The following is a 10164-nucleotide window of genomic DNA, read 5'->3' as shown; positions in this document are numbered from 1 at the left end:
AAAGAACACATAATCATTTGCTAAGTGAAGTTTATACACTTACCCGAATGAAAATGCCTGGAACACACTTTCAATGATCTCGGGATGTCTGTGAAGTGTATATCCAGGCCATCCGTCTCCGCTTGGTCACATCGGACACATGACTCCCTTCATTCTGTTTCCAGGCCGGAAAACAATAAAAAGAAAGTCCGCTGTCTAATTTTTTGCCCCTTCGATCGTGTGAACGGACATTACATCTAACAACACAACATGTTCTTCCCATCACTAAAACTTCCTCGGCGCGTCAAAAAGTGGCCTCACAAAATGGCAATTTTTCCCATCAGCCACCGCGGCGCTAGAGCCGTGACGTCACGCCCCCAAACCCAACTGCCTCATCACACATACTCAGAGATAATAAGAGATGCCTGTAATTCAGCTAGGACTAGTCAAAACTATATTTTAGATATCTAAATTGTTTGTTCATAATGGAATCTGCTGTGAATGATGTGCAATAGAGAAAGGTTGATGCTATATTTTATTATTTAATGAGAAAGAAAACAGGGCTGTGAGGGATAGAAGTACAGTCTGTAGCACTCAGAGTGAAAATAAAAATTAAGAATTACAGTTATATTCTTATTTTTCAAATATATATAAAGGACATTATAGATTTGAGTTCTTAGTATTGACTGTGCAGAAGAAAATTGGATTTTACTGCAAATGCACATTTGTACACTTGATTAAATGTTTTACAAGAGTTGGCTACTACTTTCCATCTGTGACGTTAGGTTCAGTGTGTCCTTCGAAAGATAAATACAACACCTCCACCAAATCAAAGCTTGAAATATGAACTAGAGAAACTTAAGCACTGAAGAGTGAATCACGGTGAAGTGTCTTCAGAAACATGGTTGCGGAACCAGAGAATAGAAACTTCCATCCCTCGTATAACTCCCAAGGGGAAAATGGCACAGAAAGCCATGTCGCGTGTTGAAAAGCTTCCCCACGTAGCCATTGCTCTTCAAACTATTGGAAGACAAAGAGAATATTAGAACACAGATGTGACATGATCTTAATATCAATAAAACAGGTGGATTAGATTATTTTTCAGTTTAAGTCTGCAAACATAAACATTTCATAAAGGTTTACTTCCCCCCCCAAAAAAGAGTATTATGGTAACACTTTATAATAACTGTAGCATTATACTTACAAATCATTTGCAAACTATTGTAGATAATAAATATGTTATAAACATTACATCATTAATTTACTAATTTAGAGTTTTCATTCATTGTCATTGTAATTAACTGTAATTATTATTGTTGTTTATTTAGCTCATATATAAAGAGTAAGACAATGTTTTTTAACAATTTATTAACAGTAAATAGTTCTCACTTTAGATTAGGTCATGGAAAATTGGAAAATTACATTAAGTGCTTTAAACCAACTTTTATTAGACATTAATTGCATTCATATTCAGTGTTCGTTAAAATGTTTATAAATACATTAAGAGCACATAATAAACACATTAGGTTTACATGTTTTATAGAGACTTTCCATAGAAGTGAGTTTTATACTGTACAAACTGTATATTATTTCCCCTAAACCTACATCTAATCCTTCATGATGTAATGAGTATTTGTATATAATTGATATTGACAGCATTATTTTATTTATTTATAAATGCAATTAATGTCTAATAAAGGTTGGTTAAAGAACTTAATGTAATTTTCCCATTTTTTGTGACTTAATTTGAAGTGAGGACTTTTTACAATTAGTACGTTGTTAACAAAGCATTAACTCGTTACAAATGAGCTAAATAAACAATATCACTTTGTTAATTACAGTGAAAATGAAGAACTCACTATATGTGAGTTCTTATGCGCAGACTTTTGTAAGGATCCATGGATAAATAAAATGGAATCGCCTCCGCACGGACAATAAGGAAATTATTTTAATCAAACCAAATTGTTGATGGAAATAATACGAGAACAAAAAAGCGGTAGTTATTAATAATAACGCATCAATGTTTTTTTTTAGTTTTTTTTTTTTTACATTTTTAATATTACAGTAATAGTAAACATCTTTAATATTAGGCTTACTGTTTCAAATTACATCATTGCGGTTTGAGCTGCGCGCGCTGAAGCTGAAGAGAATGAACACCCATAAACTGAACCGCTTTGCTAGAAGGTTAATCAACTCAACGGTTGCTGAAGAATGTAACTATACTCAAAGAATTTACAACCATTTTATTACAAAAATATTGATATATATATGCAATCCCATTTATAGCTTTTAATGTTTTGTATTGCTGTTTGAATGCGCGCGCCGAACCTGAAGAGAATGAGCACCCGGAAACTGAAGAACTTTTCTAGCGGGTTGTTTAACTCAACGAAACGCATCCTGTGAGATTAATCAGATATTTACATTACCGTAAAACTTGACAAGAGACGCTGTAAAACAGGAATACTGGCTGCAGTCTTTGACAATATTTAATTGACTCTGCTTCCTTTCATTTCAATGCATTAACAACATTAACATATTTCAATAAAGATAGTTACATTTTAATCAAGGCTTTTCCTTTTACAGAGTTTTCAACCAAATATCATGTATTTCACATCACAATAACATTCATGAGACATTACTCTCATTTTTAAACTGTCACGAATATAGCATTTCGCTTCACGCAATCCTAGTGTTTTACATGTACGTCGTCATTTTGGCTCTAACTCACTCATGCTTAGACCGCCATTTTGGCTCTAGATTACTTCTAGTTGCGAACGCATATTAAACTCACTTAAACTTCCTCATCCGATAACAATCAACATTATAAACATCCATGAACGCATATTTCACTTCACATTCACATATTCGTCCCTATTATGTCTAATACATAACCCAGTAATACTGAATGCGTCTTAATAAACAGTCTTTCTCAGTTATCTAACAAAAATTCTGTAGAATGGCCCATATAGCCTATTTGAATATGATTTGTTTCCAGGTATGACTTATGTACTCAAAATGTTTGATTTTTTTTACTTTGATTTATATTTGGATTATATTGTTACCAATATTCTAAATAGACTACAAGCAATATATATATATATATATCTTTTGTCCTCACATTCTTTTCTTTCTTGCCGTTCCCTCACATTTTCTGCCTTTCTAAACAAAAAGTTGACTTACAAAATTTAAATCAATGTATTGTTTTATGTTAATGATGATTTTCAGATCATTTTGAAGCAAAAACTCTAGGCGACAACATCCATTAGTCAAAAGTCTTGTGGACACATATTTAGTATGTGTTTTGTGGCCTTATTTCAGAAACTTTAATTTCTTGTTTTTTCAATAACCAATAAATGTCTAAAAGCACATTTTGAGTACAGTCATACCTTGAAACAAATCCTGTTCAAATAGGCTATATGGGCCATTCTAGAGAATTGGTTCAAAGTTAGAGTTGGAAACATCTAGAAAAAAAAAATCGTTTTCCACAAATTTTGTATGCATGCAAATTGTATAATATCCAAGGTAATCATTACTAGTAATTGTGCAGTTAATTCTCATACTGTATTTTCATAATGTTTTGGAATATATCCTCTCGCCAAATTTGTCACTAATAAAAAACAATAATAAATAATTTAAGAGAAGGCTTATATTGACCTATTAAGATTTTGTTTACATCTACCTTGTAAATATATTTTTTGATATTTTATTAAATAATTTTCACATGTAAATCAACAACAATTACAATTTTAACAATATTTCAAGTGCAATACTTCTTTGTAAAAAGCATACATTTTATCATACGTATTTCAAAGTTAAGGACTCATTAGTTTGAATATTGGAACAAACACTATAATAACATCTTAGTTGATAATTCAATATACCTACTTTATTTTTGACAGAACATCCCATACTATATATTTAACATATGTGCAGAAATTGGCGAACAAAAGCTTCATTGATGTGGCAGTAGTCTATTGTACAGTAAAAACTTTATAATCTATCCAAAACTAGTCACGAAATCTTGTCTAAACATTCATATTTTGTCTGTAACATATTGTTTTTATGATATATTAATATAGGGCATATAAAAGTTAATTTGCTGTTTAATATGATGCTTATACAAAGACCTTTTATTTCAACATATAAAAGTTATGTTGATTTTTACTCATCTCAGTATAGCAGTTTAGTTTGGGAAATGCTAAACTAGTAGATTTTTTCATGTTCATGTAAAAATAGCATGTTTACTAATGTAAGTGCGTGTAGTAAACAACAGTTCATTTACACATAGACACGCATATTTAAACAGTCTTTTTGCGGTTTACATACACTATATTGTGAATCCGTTGCTCCTCAAAGTAAAACTAAACCAGCACTTCTGAGGTAAATTTTGCCAGGATTATATTACTAGATAATTTAAAAGTAGACACTTAAATGATTATAAAGATATATTGCTCTTACCTGTGTGACTAGTATTCGCTGAGTTTTTTTTTTTAATTGAGAGAAGTTCTCAAGAAAAAAAAGTTCTCGTAGACGGAGAGGCAGAAAGTATACTCTGTTTATTTTCTTTATTTTACAAAAGCACAATGTTTTGTTTTGATTGTAACTGGACACATAAAAAAGTAGACATTTAATAGTTTATTTTTTCATATTTCTTAAGTCTGTATGACCATAAATGACGGAGTATTTTAAGTCTATTTTGCTGCTATGTGGAAAAAAAATCCAGCAAAACGCACTGCCACATTTGTAGACCCCAGAGGGTTAATAAAAATGTGTCGACCCCAGAGGGCTCTAATAAAAATACTCAACAAAACAGGCATTTTTGTCATAATTCTGTGTATTATTGTTCGTTCAAGTGCGAAAGAGAACTAAATACTGGTGCGCTGTCTGTGCGCACGATATGGTGCGTGTCTTTCTTTGTGTGTGTCACATAGACAGGACATTCACAGGCAGCGCGTTTGACAGCACTAGTTCTGACATTTTCATTCGGTGAGATGAGATTTTACTGACACTAGAGCATTAGTTTTGGAAACTCCGACCTCTTTTTGAAAGGGGCCAGGAGCAGAAAAAAATTGTGCATTTTTTACTCACTCCCCCCAAAAATTATCTGAAGGGTATTTTAATGGTTTGTTAACGGTTGTGATTTCACAAGCCAACTTCTGTCTCCTCTTCTTCCCTTTTGAATTATTAACTGGATGGAAGAGGTGGGTTATTTCTGACTGTACGTTCACACCGCCGCCGACTTGAGCTTCCAAAGTTACCGGAAGTCATTCATTTTCAATGGAAGGAGCGTCAAATCCATCGGCGTCGCGTTTTGGGCGTTTTGAGCGTCAACCAGAAAGTTGAAAGTATCTCAACTTTATGGTAATGAGCTATGACGCGGTTCAGCGGCAAGCAGCGGCAAACGCCAGCAACCAATCAGAATATAGACGTCCTTCGCGCTGGCTGATTCCGGAGAAACATACGATGTAAACTTTCGTTCCTACCAAAACATTAGTTCCGAGAGAATGGAGGAGAAACTGATAATCGTTGTTGCTGGGTTTCCTATCATTTATGATATGACGTTATTTTCATATAGGGACCAGTTACAAAAGAGAGAGAGGCCCGGGCGCGCGCGCGTGCGCGCACTCACCTTCATCGTCTTCAAACAATACGTCTTGCTCTCTCTCCCTCGCACATATTAATCAAAATATTTTTTTTCCCGACCAAATTGGTTATAAAAATGCTGTCATTATAAAAGGTTCCTAGTATCAATGTATTGCTTGTTTTTTTTCTGTTTACATTTCATGGTGTGACACAGACTTCAGAGCGGCCAAAGCGTCAACAAGCTTCCCCGTACTTTTTTGACAAGCGTCCTTGACAGGGCGGCCAGAGCTTCTTTGCAGCTCAAGTCGGCGGCGGTGTGAACGTACAGTGACTCCTGATAATCTTAATTGTAATTATTGCTTCTATATCTATTTTTTTTTACTTCAATTCATGTTTATAATGTTAGTACACTTGCCTGTGTGACCATTTTTGGTAATTATACCATTTTTAAGTTTTAAATTTCACTGTTTTTTGTCTTTGGCCTTAAAGTGTAAACTGCAGGTTAAATTGTTCACGAAGATAATGCAATGTGTTTATTAAACATAAAGATAAGAACCGCCCACCATTGTTTTTTATACCAAAATGCTGAATATAATATGAAAAGTTGGCACTTTTAACAGTGGTTTTTAGCACTCCCGCTCCCTTCCACTAGATGGGGCGTGACGTCATAAGAGGAACTCACTAGTAGAGTTACCGGCATAGTCATAGCTATAGATGCCTTACATAACTACAGAAAAGTTGGTTGTATGTTTTATTTGATAAAAAAATATGGATAAAATAACTCAGCTGTAAACATACTCGTGTGTGCTGACTTCAAGGGGACTGTGATCCTGCCTGAAATGAGAATAAGCTATTCGCAAAACAAACGGGTTCAGGCACCGGGTTCAGGCACGTCAGATCAGCCGGTCGCAGGTCGAGCTGTTCCACTAAACTCTAAAACGCGTTCACCTCACGGCAGCACATACTCTCCACTGCTGATTCAATTGGGTGGCATAGCCCACACAAACACAGTGATGGGGACATCGATCTCTCTTTTTCTTTTCTGACAATAAACATCGCTAATTAAATCGTGAGAAATAGCGTGGATTGAGGAAGGGTATTACATGACGTTTGAGGCGTCGATGAGACTAGTGATTGGTGCCTGTGCAGTGTGTGCATCTCTACAGCTCTGATTTGGACTGACACCATGTAAGTAAATAATGTCTTCAGTCGTTGTCCCTCCTTGCTATTCTACATGACGGCAAACTTTTGAAAAGACTGGCTTGTTCCCTTATATTATCCGGGTTAAGTTTGCACCAGGCTAGCCTAGACTAGCTCTAACGTAGCTACTCACCAGGACACCTGGCCAACCCTCCACTCATTCTCCTCACACCAAGCATTAATAAAATTGTAGGGCTGTGGTCCATAAAGAATTTGATGGTTTCCCACATCCTCAGTCGTTCTCCAAATAGCCATAATACAGTAAGAATCTAGCCGAGTATGGGTTGCGAGTTCCTCTTATGACGTCATCACCAGTTACTGAAAAAACACGCTACCTTTGAAGAAACCCCAATAAATGTTATTTTAACGCATTTTAAGACAGAAATAATTAAATATATACATATAGAGCACTTTAATTTACACATTAATTGGCTGTGGTGGTTAACCTGCAACTTACACTTTAATGAGAACCCAAGGTGAAGTGTACATCACATTCATTTTACAAAGAGAAAACAAGGGCAATTCACTCAAAGAGGCTGTGATTATTTGTCTTTAATTTTAGGTATGATTTCTGTTTCTTGTTTAATGTAATTTTTTTTGGCTCAACTTATGTTCCATGCTCCATTTTGTACCTTTTGCATTGTTAACTGCATGGAGAGCGAACGTTAAGGGTGATTCACACTCTAAGAAAGGCTGTTTATTTGACTTTTTTATCAAGAGTAAAAAGATCCAGTGAAACTGCCACCTGCTTTCCCATGTCTAAGTCCACAAAAGTGCACAATGTAGAATAAAGTTTCATAACTGGTGTCGCTGGCTGCGCATCGCCGGTTACATATAGTCCATTAATGTATTACCTACAGTTTATAAAATATTAAATAACTATTTGCAAATTATTTTTAAATACTTTATTACACTACAGGTATTATAAAGGGTTACCAGTACTATGTATTGTATTTGTATTGGCACTAACCTACACACGTAGATTTTGAGTCCTGGAAACCCCTTTGATTCGTCATACAAGACCATGTTTCTTTGTACCCCATCCATCCATTTCCAACCACTTCCTCCACACGGATCAACCAGAATCTGCAAATAATTAATAGTCATTTCTGAAGAAATAGGAGAGGCGTCCTCTCCTTGACTATAGTCTGTTAACTCTCCTGTATGTATTTGTTATCTGTAGTGTTTTAAATATAAATATTATGTACTGCACTGAGTTACCTTATAGCTATCGGCATGATAACTTCTCCAATCAAATTCATAATAGCAGCGCTGATCCTTTACAAATCCACTGTGCCATCCACCATCTGGTCCAATGGCTTTGCACACCACAAGTTGGGTTTTAGAACGGACAATATCTGTAAACCACAAGGATTTATGGGTTAATCATGTCCAATGATTTGAGTGGAGCTTTTTCTAGCTTGAAGATACAATGCTGTTGACTTAGGCTGGGCATAGAAATGAATTGCACAACTAGGGTTGGGTATTGTTTGAATTTTAATCATTTCAATTCTTATCATTTCCTAATTTTGATTCCAATAAGGTAAAAAAAAAAAAAGAAGACTCTATTCACATTTTTACTAAGTCTTGTTGCAAACATTTCATTCTAGCTGAATGTCAGGGTTACCAGTAACCATGTCTGTCACCTCTGTGCACTACCTTTCCCCCAATCCTCCCTGGTTATCATCACCTGCACTCACTTCAAAATCAACACACCTGTCTGCCATCATCCCCATCTACAGCGCGCTACATAAGCCAGCACCACACATACACACAGCGTGTCCCAAATCACATACTATCCGTCCTAAATAGTATTCGAAAATGGAATTAGTACGTCCCAAATCACAGTATTTTGAAAAGAGTATTCCATAGATCCCCAGATGGTCTCACTATTTCCAGTTAGAATCCGAAGTGCAGATCTAACGGCTGATATTGCCCACAACCCATTGTGAGTTGGACAATGATTTGATTAGAACTAAAAACATGGATAAAAAGTGTTGATAAACTACAAACGCTAAAATAACTACAAAACGCTGTGGACGTGATAGTCCGGATCTGACCTGACGACGAAAAGATAATTATTCAATGTGCAACAGCAATGTGAACTTTTGTAAAGATGTGTTTGGCCATTAACATTTAAGATGCATCATTATATTCAATTATATTCACATGAGGAGAGTCTCTGCATCAAAGACCCCTGACTGGCAGACCAACATACTGCTGCATTTCTCTCTCCGAAATGGTAGGAAATTAAAGGTTGTGACAAGATGATTGACAGGGCAATTTACAATGACAGGATGTGGTGAGTAAGTGAGAGTAAGAGCTGTCCGTTAATGATGACAAAGTAGTATGCTTCTAAGTTCGTCTACTCTTCTGGTACACACTCTGTAGCAGAAGTATGTAGTCAAAAATATGTAGTTTCTCTTTACAAAAAGAGTACATCTTTAAGGACATAGTACAAGTGAGTGAATTGGGACACAGCAACAGATATTGTCTGACCCCGTTGCTTACTAGGGCATCGTTTACATTGTCAGTGAAATGTTAATAAATTCAGATGACCGTAAGTTCTATGACCGTGTAAACAGGAAAAAATGCATGCATTTGGATATTATGACATTGGTTTCAGGCCTCATGTGGAAATAAATCAGATATGTGCCAATGCGACTGTCATGTAAACAGGCAGATCAGGTTTTATGAGGTATTACATTCTGTAGGCTACGTCTCCGCGGTTTAATGACGAGAGCAACCCCGACATGCATCTGCAAAGGAATGGCCCGACGAAACGCTGTGTCATCGTAGGAGAGGAATGTGGACAAACGTTGACACAACATATCAAAGGTTGGCTTGCTCATCCTAAAATTTCGGACCTACTGCTCCAGCCTGCCACAATATGCTCCCACCAGTCCTGAGATCTCTCTCGCACCCAGACATTCCTCTGAATGGTCGAGAACACAATAACTGAAGCATATGCGCAAGCAGAGCCCGTCTACGGAGAGCCTTGGCACTCCCTATTTAGCCCCATTGTATTGATTTTGGTTGCAGTACCATTAGAATTCCACTGGGGGTGATCGCGGGCGAGTGCAGATTGAATGGGAGTCAATGGGGCTAGACGGCTAAATGTGTCTCTTTCACCCGATTGCCGTTGAGAAATCTCAGATTTTATTGTAGGTTTTGCAAGTTCAACATAGGTTATAGGTCGAAAGTTGAATGAACCAGTACTTATGTCCTTTCGATTTCTTACAGGTTGGGCCGTTGTTGGCCGGAACAAGCTAGCATTCTGCTAATGAATGACGTCATCACATTTTTGAATGCTTTTTTAGAGCAGATAAGTGAACTTAAAAATGCAATTTTCAGCTGAGTGTATTATCTTAGCCCCCCCTTTCGAATACAACATTTAAATTA

General features: G+C 36.1%; 1 long non-coding RNA gene across 1 annotated transcript; it reads right to left on the bottom strand.

Moving 5' to 3' along the window:
* Positions 1-496: 496 nt before the first annotated feature.
* Positions 497-9732, bottom strand: LOC309496147. The gene is made up of 3 exons (XR_014204989.1): positions 7984-9732; positions 7733-7848; positions 497-999 (listed from the first exon to the last, which is right to left on the bottom strand). It is a non-coding gene; the product is annotated as an uncharacterized lncRNA (long non-coding RNA).
* Positions 9733-10164: the final 432 nt, after the last annotated feature.

This window comes from Leuciscus leuciscus (assembly GCF_965113295.1).
Source record: "Leuciscus leuciscus genome assembly, chromosome: 4".
NCBI lineage: Eukaryota > Metazoa > Chordata > Actinopteri > Cypriniformes > Leuciscidae > Leuciscus > Leuciscus leuciscus.
This window is presented reverse-complemented; position numbering and strand designations above follow the sequence as displayed.